The sequence below is a fragment of the Tursiops truncatus genome, chromosome 5, assembly GCF_011762595.2.
Source record: "Tursiops truncatus isolate mTurTru1 chromosome 5, mTurTru1.mat.Y, whole genome shotgun sequence".
NCBI lineage: Eukaryota > Metazoa > Chordata > Mammalia > Artiodactyla > Delphinidae > Tursiops > Tursiops truncatus.
The window spans coordinates 104,645,617-104,660,288 of record NC_047038.1 but is presented as its reverse complement, the minus strand read 5'-3'; positions in this window follow the sequence as shown (position 1 = coordinate 104,660,288).

Sequence of the window (14,672 nt, the reverse complement as noted above, 5' to 3'; positions counted from 1 at the left end):
ATGAATAAGTTTGATTTGGACAGAGGAGAATCACTTAATCCTTGGGGACTGGATGGCACAGATACAGAAAAGTCTGACGGTGGGAGGCAAGATTTTGCCTCTGGACTCTACTGAGTAGAAGGCAGAGTAAAGGGATCAAAACATGTTGCTTAAAGAGAGTAAAGTGGTGGGAGAGATGCTAAGGTGAATACCACAAAATTGCCCGACAGTGTTGAGGGCCCAGCTGATACCATATACTTAGAGCCAATCCCCATTTGGAATTCCTCCAGCTGTGCCCTACAGTCCAAGTCTTGGGGGGCGGAGGGGCATGTAAGCTAGATTGTTCCGCCATCAGTAATACGTGTACAGGTGTGGAAGAGCAAGGGTTAATTTTGTGCACCCAGGAGTCCCAGCTGGACAGCAAAGGAACTAAAGCAAGGAGAGGACTGGTTTATAAGGAAGAAAAGGAGCCTAGAAAAACATCTAGTTTCAAAAAGTAAATGCATATCAAATTAAAGACTGAGAAAGCTAAAAGCCTAGGAAGTTCTAATCAGAGACTAGCTTATGGGACATAAGCTGAGATTTAAAAGGTGGAGCAGTTCCAAATAAGAGCTGTGGGACAGGGTTCCTGGAATAGAAGTAATAATAAAAGAAATGGACAAATTCTTGGAATGGTACAACTTCCCAAGACTGAACCAGGAAGAATTAGAAAATATAAACAGAACAATCACAAGTAATGAAATTGAAACTAATTAAAAATCTTCCAACAAACAAAAGGCCAGGACCAGATGGCTTCACAGGTGAATTCTATCAAACATTTAGAGAAGAGTTTACTCCCATCCTTCTCAAACTCTTCCAAAAAATTGCAGAGGGAGGAACACTCCCAAACTCATTCTGCGAGGCCACCATCACCCTGATACCAAAACCAGACAAAGATATCACAAAAAAAGAAAATTACAAACCAATATCCCTGATGAACACAGACGCAAAAATCCTCAACAAAATACTAGCAAACAGATACCAACAACCCATTAAAAAGATCATATACCATGATCAAGTGGGATTTATCCCAAGGATGCAAGGATTCTTCAATATATGCAAATCAATCAACGTGATACACCATATTAACAAACTAAAGAATAAAAACCATATGATCATCTCAATAGATGCAAAAAAAGCTTTTGCCAAAATTCAAAGGCCATAAACGACAAACCCACAGCAAACATTATTCTCAATGGTGAAAAACTGAAAGCATTTCCTCTAAGATCAGGAACAGGACAAGGATGTCCATTCTCACCACTATTACTCAACATAGTATTGGAAGTCCTAGCCACAGCAATAAGAGAAGAAAAAGAAATAAAAGGAATACAAATTGGAAAAGAAGTAAAACTGTCACTCTTTGCAGATGACATGATACTATACATAGAAAATCCTAAAGATGCCACCAGAAAACTACTAGAACTAATCAATGAATTTGGTAAGGTTGCAAGATACAAAATTAATGCACAGAAATCTCTTGCACTCCTATACAATAACAATGAAAGATCAGAAAGAGAAATTAAGGAAACAATCCCATTTATCATCACGATAAAAAGAATAAAATACCTAGGAATAAACCTACCTAAGGAGGCAAAAGGCCTGTACTCAGAAAACACTGATGAAAGAAATCAAAGATGACACAAACGGATGGAGAGATAAACCATGTTCCTGGATTGGAAGAATCAATATTGTGAACATGACTATACCACCCAAAGCAATCTACAGGTTCAGTGCAATCTCTATCAAATACCAATGGTATTTTTCACAGAATTAGAACAAAAAAATTTTATGGTTTGTATGGAAACACAAATGACCCCAAATTGCCAAAGCAATCTTGAGAAGGAAAAACGGAGCTAAGGGAATTGGGCTCCCCAACTTCAGACTATATTACAAAGCTACAGTAATCAACATAGTATGGTACTGGCACAAAAGTAGAAATATAGCTCAATAGGACAGGACAGAAAGCCCAGAGATAAACCCACTTGCATATGGTCACCTAGTCTATGACAAAGGAGGCAAGAATATACAGTCGAGAAAAGACAGCCTCTTCAATAAATGGTGTTGGGAAAACTGGACAACTACATGTTAAAGAATGAAATTAGAACACTCCCTAACACCATACACAAAAATAAACTCAAAATGGATTAAAGACCTAAATTAAAGACCAGACACTATGAAACTCTTAGAGGAAAACATAGGAAAAACACTCTAACATAAATCACAGCAAGATCTTTTATGACCCACCTCCTAGAGTAATGAAAATAAAAATAAGCAAATGGGACCTGATTAAACTTAAAAGCTTTTGCACAGCAAAGGAAACCATAAACAAGATGGAAAAGACAAGCCACAGAATGGGAGAAAATATTTGCAAACAAAGCAACTGACAAAGGATTAATCTCCAAAATATACAAACAGCTCATGCAGCTCAATATCAAAAAAACAAACAACCCAATCCAAAAATGGGCAGAAGACCTAAACAGGCATTTCACCAAAGAAGACATATAGATGGCCAAAAGGCCCATGAAAAGATGGTCAACATCACTAATTATTAGAGAAATCCAAATCAAACCTACAATAAGGTATCACCTCACACTGGTCAGAAGGGCCATCATCAAAAAATCTACAAACAATAAATGCTGGAGAGGATGTGGAGAAAAGGGAACCCTCTTGCACTGTTGGTGGGAATGTGAATTGATACAGCCACTGTGGAGAACAGAGGTTCCTTAGAAAACTTAAAATAGAGCTACCATATGACCCAGCAATCCCACTACTGGGCATATACTCTGAGAAAACCATAATTCAAAAAGAGTCATGTACTACAATGTTCATTGCAGCACTATTTACAATAGCCAGGTCATGGAAACAACTTAAATATCCATCAACAGATGAATGGATAAAGAAGATGTGGTACATATATACAATGCAACGTTACTCAGCCTTAAAAAGAAATGAAATTGGGTCATTTGTAGAGATGCAGATGGACCTAGAGTCTGTCATACAGAGTGAAGTAGGTCAGAAAGAGAAAAACAAGTATCATATATTAACGCATATATGTGGAATCTAAAAACATGGTACAGATGAACCTATCTGCAGGGAAGGAATAGAAACGCAGACATAGAGAATGGACGTGTGGACACAGGGGAAGAAGGGGAGGGTGGGATGAATTTGGAGATTAGGTTTGACATAAATATACTACCGTGTGTAAAATAGATAGCTAGTGGGAACCTGCTGTACAGCATAGGGAGCTCAGCTCTGTGCTCTGTGATGACCTAGGTGGGTGGGATTGGGGTGGAGGGAGGTCCAAGAGAGAGGGGATATATGTATACATATAGCTGATTCACTTCATTGTATCGCAGAAACTAACACAACATTGTAAAGCAATTATACGCCAATAAAAAATAAAAAATATTTTGAAAAGACATAAAACCAGGGCTTCCCTGGTGGCGCAGTGGTTGAGAGTCCGCCTGCCCATGCAAGGGACACGGGTTCGTGCCCCAGTCTGGGAAGATCCCACATGCCGTGGAGCGGCTGGGCCCGTGAGCCATGGCCGCTGAGCCTGCGCGTCCGGAGCCTGTGCTCCGCAACGGGAGAGGCCACAACAGTGAGAGGCCCGCGTACTGCAAAAAAACAAAAACAAAAAAAAACAAAAACAAAAGACATAAAACCATGCCAATTGGGAAAATGTAAAACCAGTGTGCCTGAATAGCAAGAGCTACAGTGGAGACAAAACTGGCTAAAAGGCTGTCAATACCCTCAAAGCATATGGCGGACTGACTAGGTCTGTAGGAAATAAGGAGAAGTGGGAAGAGAGAAGAGCAGAGCCAGATAATGTGTGCCTTACTGCCTGGGAGTGTGGAGAGGGATGCTGAGTATTTCAGAAGCGGTTCAAAGGAGCTTAGAAAATGGGGCAGGATGCCAACCATCTCTCTAGAGTCTCCGCCAGTCCATGGGGTTCCAGAAAATAAGCAAACAGCACTATGATCACAGATACCTAACCTCCAACACCATACGAGTGGCATGACCCTTGTCCCACCAGCATCCTTAGCCATTGACTCTTCTCTCATTATCCTCACTTTCACTTCCACAGCTTTAATTATCACCTCCAAATGAATAACTTCCAAGTTTCCATCTTCAACCTTCTGCTCTTTCCTCTACTGTAGCTCTGAATATCTAAAAAGCTTTCAAGATATCTTTTCCCAGACTACTGGCCATTAATTCATGCCCAACATATCAAACACTCAACTAAGCAAGCATCTTTTCCCCAAAACTCTTAACCACCAGCTTTTCCTGTTCCTCCCACTAACCCAGACTGAAAATGTGGGATCATCTTTTACTTCTCCCCTCATCCCTTATTCAAGTTGTAGCATTTCCTTTATAATGCGTCTAAGGTCAGCCTTTCTACTACACTTCACTGCTATTTCCCTAGTTCAGGCCCTCGTAACTGAATATGTATTATTACAAGAGTCTCAGGAGTCTCCTACCTAGTTTCGCTGCTTTCTTCCTCCCACTGATTCAAGACAAATCTTCCTAAAACCTTACTTTACACAGGTTGATCTCTATATAAAAACTCCCCACCTCTCTCTGTTGCCTCCATAGCAAAGGCCAAACTCTAGGCAAACACTGCGAGTCCTTCATGGGCTGTCTCCTGTGCCTTCAAAACTCCACCCACTACTTCACTACAGGACCAGACACACCATGATTATTCTAGTTCATACTATCGCCACATGGATTATGTATCCTAGAGTTTTAATTAAAATTTTTATTCGTTGCCATATTCATTTGATCTGTCTGCACCACAAACAACACATTCTTTTTAAATGAAGATTTTAATTCAGTAAAACTTTAAGCAATAACCTGGCATTTGTAAAATTGACTTAGCATAGTTTCCCTAATGGACTATGAAAATATAAATTATTTCTAAGGTTGCTCACTTTTACTTTATAATTTAGAAGACAAAGGGCTCATTAATAGAAGTCTGGTGTTTAGTTGTAAATAAAATTAATATATCGTCAGATTTGAATTCTCAGAGGAAGGAAATCTTACTGATCACAACTTTCAGAAGGCCATCCTAAATGATTCTCTTTTAGAGGTGATCACGCCTAGGAATGCATTACACATTTTTATGCAAAAAAAAAAATTTTTTTTGCAGCTATCCTGGAATGTATCCATGACAAGTTGTAAATAAAAACCTACATATCACAACACAGGACTCCCTGGAAGGTCCATATCTAGTGAAACCTCCATCCTGATCCACCACATAAACCCTCCCACCTCCAAGTTCCCTTAATTCTTACTACACCAACTACTTTCTACCACATAGTGTAGATTACCTCAAATCCTTATGATAACATGCTCTCAAAATGAATTACAGTGTGTGATGGTCAACATGACTGGGCCTCATGATGTCCAGATATCTGATTAAATGTTATTTCTAGGTATGTCTGTGGGGGTGTTTCTGGCTGAGATTAACATTTGAATTGCTGGACTGAGAAAAGTAGAATGTCCTCCCCAATGTGTGTGCATATCATCCAATCCACTGAAGGCCTCAACAGAACAAAAAAGAGGAGAAAGGATGAATTTGCTCTTTCTGTCTGACTGCTGAGCTGGGACATCAGTCTTCTCCTGTCCTCTGACTGGGACTCACACCATCAGTTCTGGCTCTCAAGCCTTCAGACTTGGACCGAATTATACCACCAGCTTTCTTGAGTCTCCAGCTTGCAGCCAGCAGATCATGGGATTTCTTGGCCTCTATAATCCCATGAATCAATTCTTCATTTTATATTTCCTACTGGTTCTATTTTTTTGGAGAACTCTAACTAATATACAACATTTTATGAGTGAGGAACTAGGGCCAGGAAAGTTAACAGGGATAGTAAATGGTGAAGTCAGAACTGAAACCAAGGTTTTGTACTCAAACTCCAGTGCTGTCTTTTTTCAGGCTGTCTTAATAAAAGACTCCATAGAGTAATAACTGATACACAGAACAAAAGACACTAAGATAGGAAGAGGACCAAGGTGGCTAGGATGACCCTGAGCTAATCTCTTCCCACAGACACATCAAATCTATGCCTACATACAGAGCAACTCCTCCTGAAGAAGACCTGAGGGCTGACTGAACAGCTTCTCTACATAGAAGGACCACATAGAAATGGGTAGGAGAGATAGAGACACAGTATTCATGGGAACTCCACCCATGAGGCAGCAACCTAAGATAGGAAGGGATATTACTGAGGGGTCCAAGCACTGATTCACCCACCCTGGGACATAGTGAAAAAACAGCTGTTTAAAGGGCACATATACTATACAGCAAAGAAATCCATCTACTAACTTTAGAACTCCTGCCAAACAGGTGGAGAACTGCTGGAGCCCTCTGCAAGATCAGGGGTGCTGGTAGAGCATTGTTTTAGTCCACCAAGGACTTCCCCAGACCCACGCCTGCTCCTGCTCCAGCTGTCCTGCTAAGGTGGCCCTGGTGTTGTGCATTCCAAGGACTGCCCCGACCTGCAAGCAGTCCACACAGGGGCATTCCCACAGAAGACCACTCCTTCAAGACTGGGAGGGAGAGCTGTTTTCTCTACTTTGTAGAAACAAACACCAAAAGTCAAGCAAAATGAGGATACAGAAGAATGTGTTCCAAACAAAAGAACAAAATAAAACCTTAGGGGAAAAAAAAAACCCTAATGAAACAGTGATAAATAATTTACCTGATAAAGAGTTCAAAGAAATGATCATAAGGATGCTCACTGAATTTGGGAGGAAAATGGAGGAATTCAATGAGAATTTCAACAAAGATTAAGGAAATATAAGAAAAACCAATCAGAGAAGAAGACCACAATTAACAGCAGATTAGATGACACAGAAGAATGGATAAGCAATCTGGAATAAAGAATAGTGGAAATCACCCAATCAAAACAGCAAAAGGAAGAAAGAATTTTTTTTAATGATGATAATTTAAGGGACCTCAGGGACAACGTTAAGTATACTAACATTCACATTATAGATATCTCAGAAGGAGAAGAAAGAGAGAAAGTGACAGAAAACTTATTTGAAGAAACAATGACTGAAAACTTCCCTAACTTGGGGAAGGAAACAGACATCCAGGTACAGGAAGCACAGAGTCCCAAAGAAGATGAACCTAAAGAGATCCACACCAAGACATAATTAAAGTGGCAAAAGTTAAAGTAAAAGTGAGAATCTTAAAGACAGCAAGAGAAAAACAACTAATCACATACAAGGGAAACCTTGTAAGACTATCAGCTGATTTTTCAGCAGAAACTTTACAGGCCAGAAGGGAGTGGCAGGATATATTTAAAGTGCTAAAAGAGAAAAAAACTTACAATTTAGAATATGCTATCTGTCAAGGTTTTCATTCAGAATTGAAAGAGGGATTACAAAGTCTCCCAAAAGGCAAAAATTAAAGGAGTTCATCACCACTAAACTGCCTTACAAGAAATGCTAGAGTCTTCTTTAAGGCCACAACTAGAAATGACAAAACATACATATATAAAAAAAAATCTCACTGGTAAAGGCAATTATAGTAATTGCAGTGGATGAGGTACTTAAGTGCTAGTATGAAGGTTAAAAGACAAAAATAGTACAAATCAACTATAACTACAATAAGTAGTTAAGGGATACACAAAATTTAAAAGATATAAGATATGACATCAAAATCATCCAATGTGGTGGTGTAGGCAGTAAAAATGTAGACCATGTACAACGAGCCCACAGCTAACACCACACTCAATGGTAAACATCTGAAAGCTTCTCCTCTAAGACCAGAACTGAGACAAGGATGCCCACTCTTGCCACTTCATTCCACACAGTACTGGAAATCTTAGCCACAGCAATGTGGTAAGAAAGAGAAATAAAAGGCATCCAAATTGGAAAGGAAGAAGTAAAACTGTCACTATTTGCAGATGACATGATACAATAAATAGAAAACCCAAAAGGCTCCACCAAAAAACTATTAGAACTAAAAATGAATTCAGTAAAGATGCAGGATATAGAATAGAAATCTGTTGCATTTCTGCCCACTAATAATGAAAGAGAAAGAGAAAGAGAACTATCAGAAAGAGAAATTAAGAAAACAACCCCATTAACAATTGCATCAAAAAGAATAAAATACCTAAGAATAAATTTAACCAAGGAGGTGAAAAACCTGCATTCTGGAAACTATAAGACACTGATGAAAGAAACTGAAGATGACACAAACATATGGAAAGATACACCATGCTCATGGATTGGAAAGATCAGTATCATTAAAATATCCATACTACCCAAAATAATCTGCAAATTCAATGCAATTCCTATCAAAATATCAATGGCATTTTTCACAGAACAAGAACAAATAATCCTAAAATTTGTATGGAACCACAAAAGGCCCCAAATACCAAAGCAATCTTGAGAAAGAAGAACAAAGCTGGAGGTATCACACTCCCAGACTTGAAACTATACTACAAAGCTACAGTAATCAAAACACTATGGCACTGATACCAAAACAAACACAGAGAACAATGGAACAGAATAGAGAGCCCAGAAATAAACCCATGCTCATATGGTCAAGGGGGTAAGAATACAATGGGGAAAAGATAGTTTCTTCAATAATTGAACAGTGTTGGGAAAACTGGACAGCCACATGTAAAATAATGGAACTGGACCACTTTCTTATACCGTATACAAAAATTAACTCAAAATGGTTTTAAAGACTTAAATGTAAGACTTGAAACCATAAAAATCCTAGAAGAAAACATAGGTAGTAACTTCTTTGACATCAGTCTTAGAGATATTTTTTGGCATATGTCTCATCCAGAAAGGGCAACAAAAGCAAAAATAAACAAATGGGACTACATCAAACTAAAAAGCTTTTGCACAGTGAAAGAAACCACGGACAAAACTAAAAGGTGATCTATTGAATAGGATATCTGCAAACAATGTATCTGATAAGGGGTTGATATCCAAAATATGTAAAGAACTCATACAGCTCAATAGCTAAAAAATAACCCAGTCAAATATGGGCAGAGGACCTGAATAGATATTTTTCCAAAGAAGACATACAGGTGGCCAACAGGCACACAAAAATGTGCTCAACATCACTAATAATCAGGAAAATACAAATTAAAATCACAGTGCGATCACCTCATACCTGTCAGAATGGCTATTTCAAAAAGACAAGATGTGGAGAAAAGGGAACCCTCGTGCACTGTTGATGGGACTGTAAACTGGTATAGCTACTACAGAAAACAGTATGGAGGCCCCTCAGAAAACTAAAAATAGAGCTACCATATGACCCAGCAATTCCACTTCTGGGTATTTACCCAAAGAAAATGAAAACACTAATTCGAAAAGATACATGTACTTCTATGTTCATTGCAGCACTATTTACAATAGCCAAGATATGGAAACAAACTAGGTGTCCATCAACAGATGAATGGGTAAAAAAGATGGGATATATATACACACGTATATACAATGGAATATTACTCTGCCATACAAAAGAATGAAATTTATGGCAACATGGACAGATGCAGAGGGTATTATGGTAAGTGAAATAAGTAAGAAAAAGAAAGACAAATACCATGTGATTTCACTTGTATGTGTAATCTAAAAAACAAAGCAAACAAAACAGAAACTGACATAGGTACAGAGAACAAACTGGTGGTTGCCAGAGGGGAGTGGGGTATGGGGACTGGTGAAAGACGTGAAGGGAGTAAGAGGTACAAGCTTCCACTTATAAAATAAATAAGTCTTGGGGATGTAATGTGCAGGAAATATAGTTGATAACTGCAACAACTTTGTATGGTGATGGATGGTAACTGGACTTACTGTGGTGATCATTTCATAATGTATAAGAGTATTGAATCACTATGTTGAACACCTCAAACTATATCATATTGTATGTTAATTATAACTCAATAAAAAAAAACATACTAAGTTACTCTGTAGACCAGAATCATGCCCTGCACAGATGAAAGGGAGCCCATGAGGACTCATGACCCATCACACCAAGGCCTTTGCCACAACTTACATCACACTGCCTCCCCTCTATGACTTTCACAGTGTTTTTGTCTGTGGCAGCGTAGGGGGTGGGGTAGGGGTGGAGGATAGCTATTGAGAGGTCATTTGAACCTTGCTTGAAGACACATGGGATTCCATAAAACCATAAGGAGATGTTACAAGCTTCCAACGTAAGCAAAATAGGTTTCTCCCTTCATTGCCAGACACATACATCTAACTAAAAACTGAATACACAATTTAAATTTTTTCTGCTTTTTGTGCAAGAGAATTTTTTTTAAGATTTATTTATTATTTATTTTTGGCTACATCAGGTCTTAGTTGTGGCATGAGGGATCTTTCGTTGCAGCGTGCGGGCTTCTCTCTAGTTGTGGCGCACAGGTTCCTGAGCGCATGGGCTCTGTAGTTGTGGCGCATGGGTTCCAGAGCACGTGGGCTCTGTAGTTTGCAGCACACAGGCTCTAGTTGAGGCACACAACCTCAGTAGCTGTGGCGTGTGGGCTTAGTTGCCCCGTGGCATGTGGGATCTTAGTTCCCTGACCAGGCATCAAACATGCGTCCCCTGCACTGTAAAGCGGATTCTTTACCACTGGACCACCAGGGAAGTCCCAAGAATTTTATTTGAAATGTCATTTTTACTTAGTCCTCAGCATTCACTATGTCAGGCAAAATAGTCTTCATCATTTCTAGAAGTCTTATTTACTAGCATTTAATAATATATAGCATGCATTCAGGACTTACTATGAGTCAAGCATTGCTTTGAGCCTACATGTACTAATTCATCACACACAAAAAAACTTTATATCAAGCTGATACCATTGTTATCCATATTTTCCAGATGAGGAAACTGAGGCACAGTGCCCAAGATGACAAGTAGTGGAGCTGAGATTCAAACCCAGGCACACTGATCCCATAGTCTGGCTATATTTTAGCTTAATTTTAGTCTTCAAAGCTAAGAACTCTCTACCATGTAATGTCAATCATCTTTAGTTCTAGAACCAAGAACTAGACAAAGTACTTGGAAGTTATACATTGACTGTAGCTAGAAATGTATCCCACAGATTCCAGGCTATACCCCTCCTATTACATAGCCAAACAAATTATCTGATCATCTTTCTCAAGCAGGAAAAGGGGAAAGGAAGTAAAGCCAGCTGATTGGCCTTGGGTAGCAGCTGGGTCGGGGACAGGGAGAGGAAGGCTACCAAAAGGAAGTCTGAGAGAATTCTACAGCCAATCTCAAGTACCTAAAACAGGTCATCAAAGCAAAGCCAGAAGCACATACCAACACATGCTGGGAACTACAATGGAAGGCCAGCAGGAGTCAGATAATCAGGGAAGATGACAGTTGGCAGGTAAGCTAGACTCATCCTGGAGACAGATGCAAATGACCACTGTGGAAATCTCACATGCTTTCAGTGTGTGTGTACAGACAGGTCAGGTCCATTCAAAAGAGCCAGAATGAGACAATCATATATGGTAATGCAATTCTATGACCATCAAAGCTGGCACACACTAGGTAAGTACATAAGCTTGTATGTAAGGTAAGCAGTAAGAGTATGTCTGTAATAACATAAGGGATAAACAATGCAATTCAGACCATAAAATTCCAAAAGATCAATGATAAAATATATGGAGGAAAGAAACTTTACAATAAATTTAATATACATACAAATGAAATGTAAAAAAAATAAAATAGAAAGTAAAATCCTTTACTAGCTCTACCACTGGCTAGTAAATTTTTTTTCATTATGCTCTTCAATACAATTTAACAAAAGTGTTGATCTTCCAGTATATGAGATTGAGAACACCAGGAATTACAGGGACTCAAATACCATTAAATTGTAACAGCACAAGGCAATCACAATCCATCGTCTTACTAATACAAGTAAACAGCTGTAACACCATAAAGAACATTAAGAAAAGAGCTAGACAGAACAAGGGAACATTTAGTGGGAGGAGGTGGCATTTGAGATATGCCCCAAATCTCTCTGGTGTCAAGAACAGGCAACAGAAGACAAGGAACAATGTGGACAGAACGAGGGTGGCAACAATGGGTATAAATGAAGGGACAAATGAAGGCCTTGGTAACTAGTGTGGTCCAATTTGGGGAGGAATCAAAGATGACATGAAGGTGTTAGGAAACATCTTCCTTAATTCAAGGTTGGCACTAGGACAGCCTACCTCGGCATCCCTTGCCATCATCACCACCCAGACTTCAGGAGAGGGACTGCCAGCCCTGGACACTTTGACGAAAGCTACTTAATAACCCTTCCCTTAAATCATACCACCCCAAGAGGTGTTTTGGGTTTTCCATTTTTACCTCCACAGTACAGTTGAGACAAAGTTCACACATTTAGAAAGACTTTCCTAAAGGATGGGGATTCATAAAAGGAAGTAACCGCAAAAGATGTAATGAATCAGAAACAAGATATAGGTTAGTCCTTCTCAGGCCACGGAGCACAGTTGGCATCAGGCCTTCCCATCTCCCACATCTTCCCAGATGGTCGATATTATGTTTAATGCCCAGGCACCCCTCCTAGTCAGGCTCCTCAAAGTCAGACCAGGAGAGCAAACACACGAGCACAGCAGGTACTCTCTCTCACAGCCCGTGTGTGGGATCCCAAGGCCTGCTTTTTACACAATTAATTTATATGAGCCATGACCTTGTTTTGCACCCTTGTCACTCTCAGCAATGAAACACACAACCACTCCAACAAATAGCAAAATCACAGACAGACACACACCAAATGCATAAATACATCTATAGAAAGGATCCATTAACAAAATATAGAAAGTTTCAAAAAGGAGCTGATTAATGAAGGTTGGGGGGAAAAAGAAAAAGAGTAGAAGATAAATGACTTCGATTTAAAAAATGTCAGAATTTGAGATGTCAAAAATACTTCCAGGCAGAGATACGTACCAGGTAGAGAAATGTTAATCTGCAGTTAGTAAAGGAGGTCGACCCTGGAGATGTTAAAAAAAAAAAAAAGTTGCAGTTCTGGAAATACTTAAGTAGAAAGTATAGAAAAGATCGAAGTGAGAGGAAGAAAAAACCTTTGGAAACGCCTCTATCACACTGAGTAGGGGACACAAGGAGAAATTGGCAAGACAGAGACAGAGAGGATGCAGTGAGACAGAAGGCAGTGAAGATGATGCATTCAAGAAAGAGGAAGTGGGCAGCAGCCCAAAATGCTTTAGAGAATGAGTCAGGTTAAACTAAGAAAGCCCAGCGGATCTGAAATAAAAGAACACAGCTGCCTTTGGAGAGGCAGAATTTAGCATAGTGGTGGGGGAGATCAGAACAGGGCGGGAAGGGGTGATCAGCAAGTGGGGGTGGGGCATATGCCTTCACATGGAGGAGGGAAGGAGATGGGACGGAGGACTTGGGACTCTACACTTGTCTGGCACAGGGACCTGGCCTCACTGCTGCCTCCCCAGCACCAGCACGAGTTCCTGGAATGTAATACGTACCCCATAAATACTGTTCATGGAATGTTGTTTATTCAATGAACGTTGTTGTCTAATTAAGCAAATGAATTAGTGAATGAACACAGTACTGATATTTGGGGGAGTACAAGAGAATAATCTTGTTATGGAACATGTGTAATTCAGGTATGAAGGCTGCAGTTACATTGTTTGAAGATCTGGTCGCAAGATAAAGTGGCACAGTGGATAAGAATTCCCCTGCCAATGCAGGGGACGCGGATTCGAGCCCCGATCCGGGAAGATCCCACATGCCACGGAGCAACTAAGCCCATGTGCCACAACTACTGAACCCGTGTGCCACAACTACTGAAGACTGCGTGCCACAACTACTGAAGCCCACGCACCTAGAGCCCATGCTCCACAAGAGAAGCCACTGCAAGGAGAAGCCCACGCACCACAATGAAGACCCAACGCAGCCAAAAATAAACAAATAAAAATAAATTTATAAAAACAACAACAACAACAAGATAAAGGCTGTCAGTGTAGTTCACATGGTTGGATTTAGCGTGGGGCAGAGAGTGGCAGTCTCACTGCCAAGAGAGACTGAGGTTAGTCTCTTTGATAGTAATCTGAAGAAAAAGAGAGCCTTTCAGGCCAGACACTAGAACTCAGAGGCAAACACAAGAGCAACTGCCTTGACCACGAAAACATCAAGAGGTGCTGAAGGGAGTTCCCGAGGGGCAGGCTGTCAAGAAGGGGCTCTCCACCTGGGGGGCAGTGGGGAGCAAGGAACTAAGAAATCCAGACAAGCGCCCACAAGGTTGTTAAAACCCTTTGGGGCTAGAGGTCAACCATCTCAGGCTGCTACCAGTTCTTGTCCTCTGTATTAAATCCCTTTGTTCGGCCCCACATTTAAGGTCTTTGGAAAGTTCCAATTTGGGTCTGAGAACATGGAAGCGTTCAGCCAGCACTGGGGGATGGGAGGGTGGCTGCCCTGGGGTCACAGTAGGAGCATAATAAGAGTGGAATAAGCCCAGGGATTAGTGTTGTGGAGTAACCACCAAGACACCTAGAAGTCTCAGGCTTTGTTTTATTAGGTGACATGGTATTCCTTTACAGGGAATCCAGGAAAGAACTTTTTTTTTTCCCTGTCATTTCTCATTTGGGATTTTTATGGTTCTGACAAAGGAGAATTGAGCAGAGATGAGGTCTAAAGG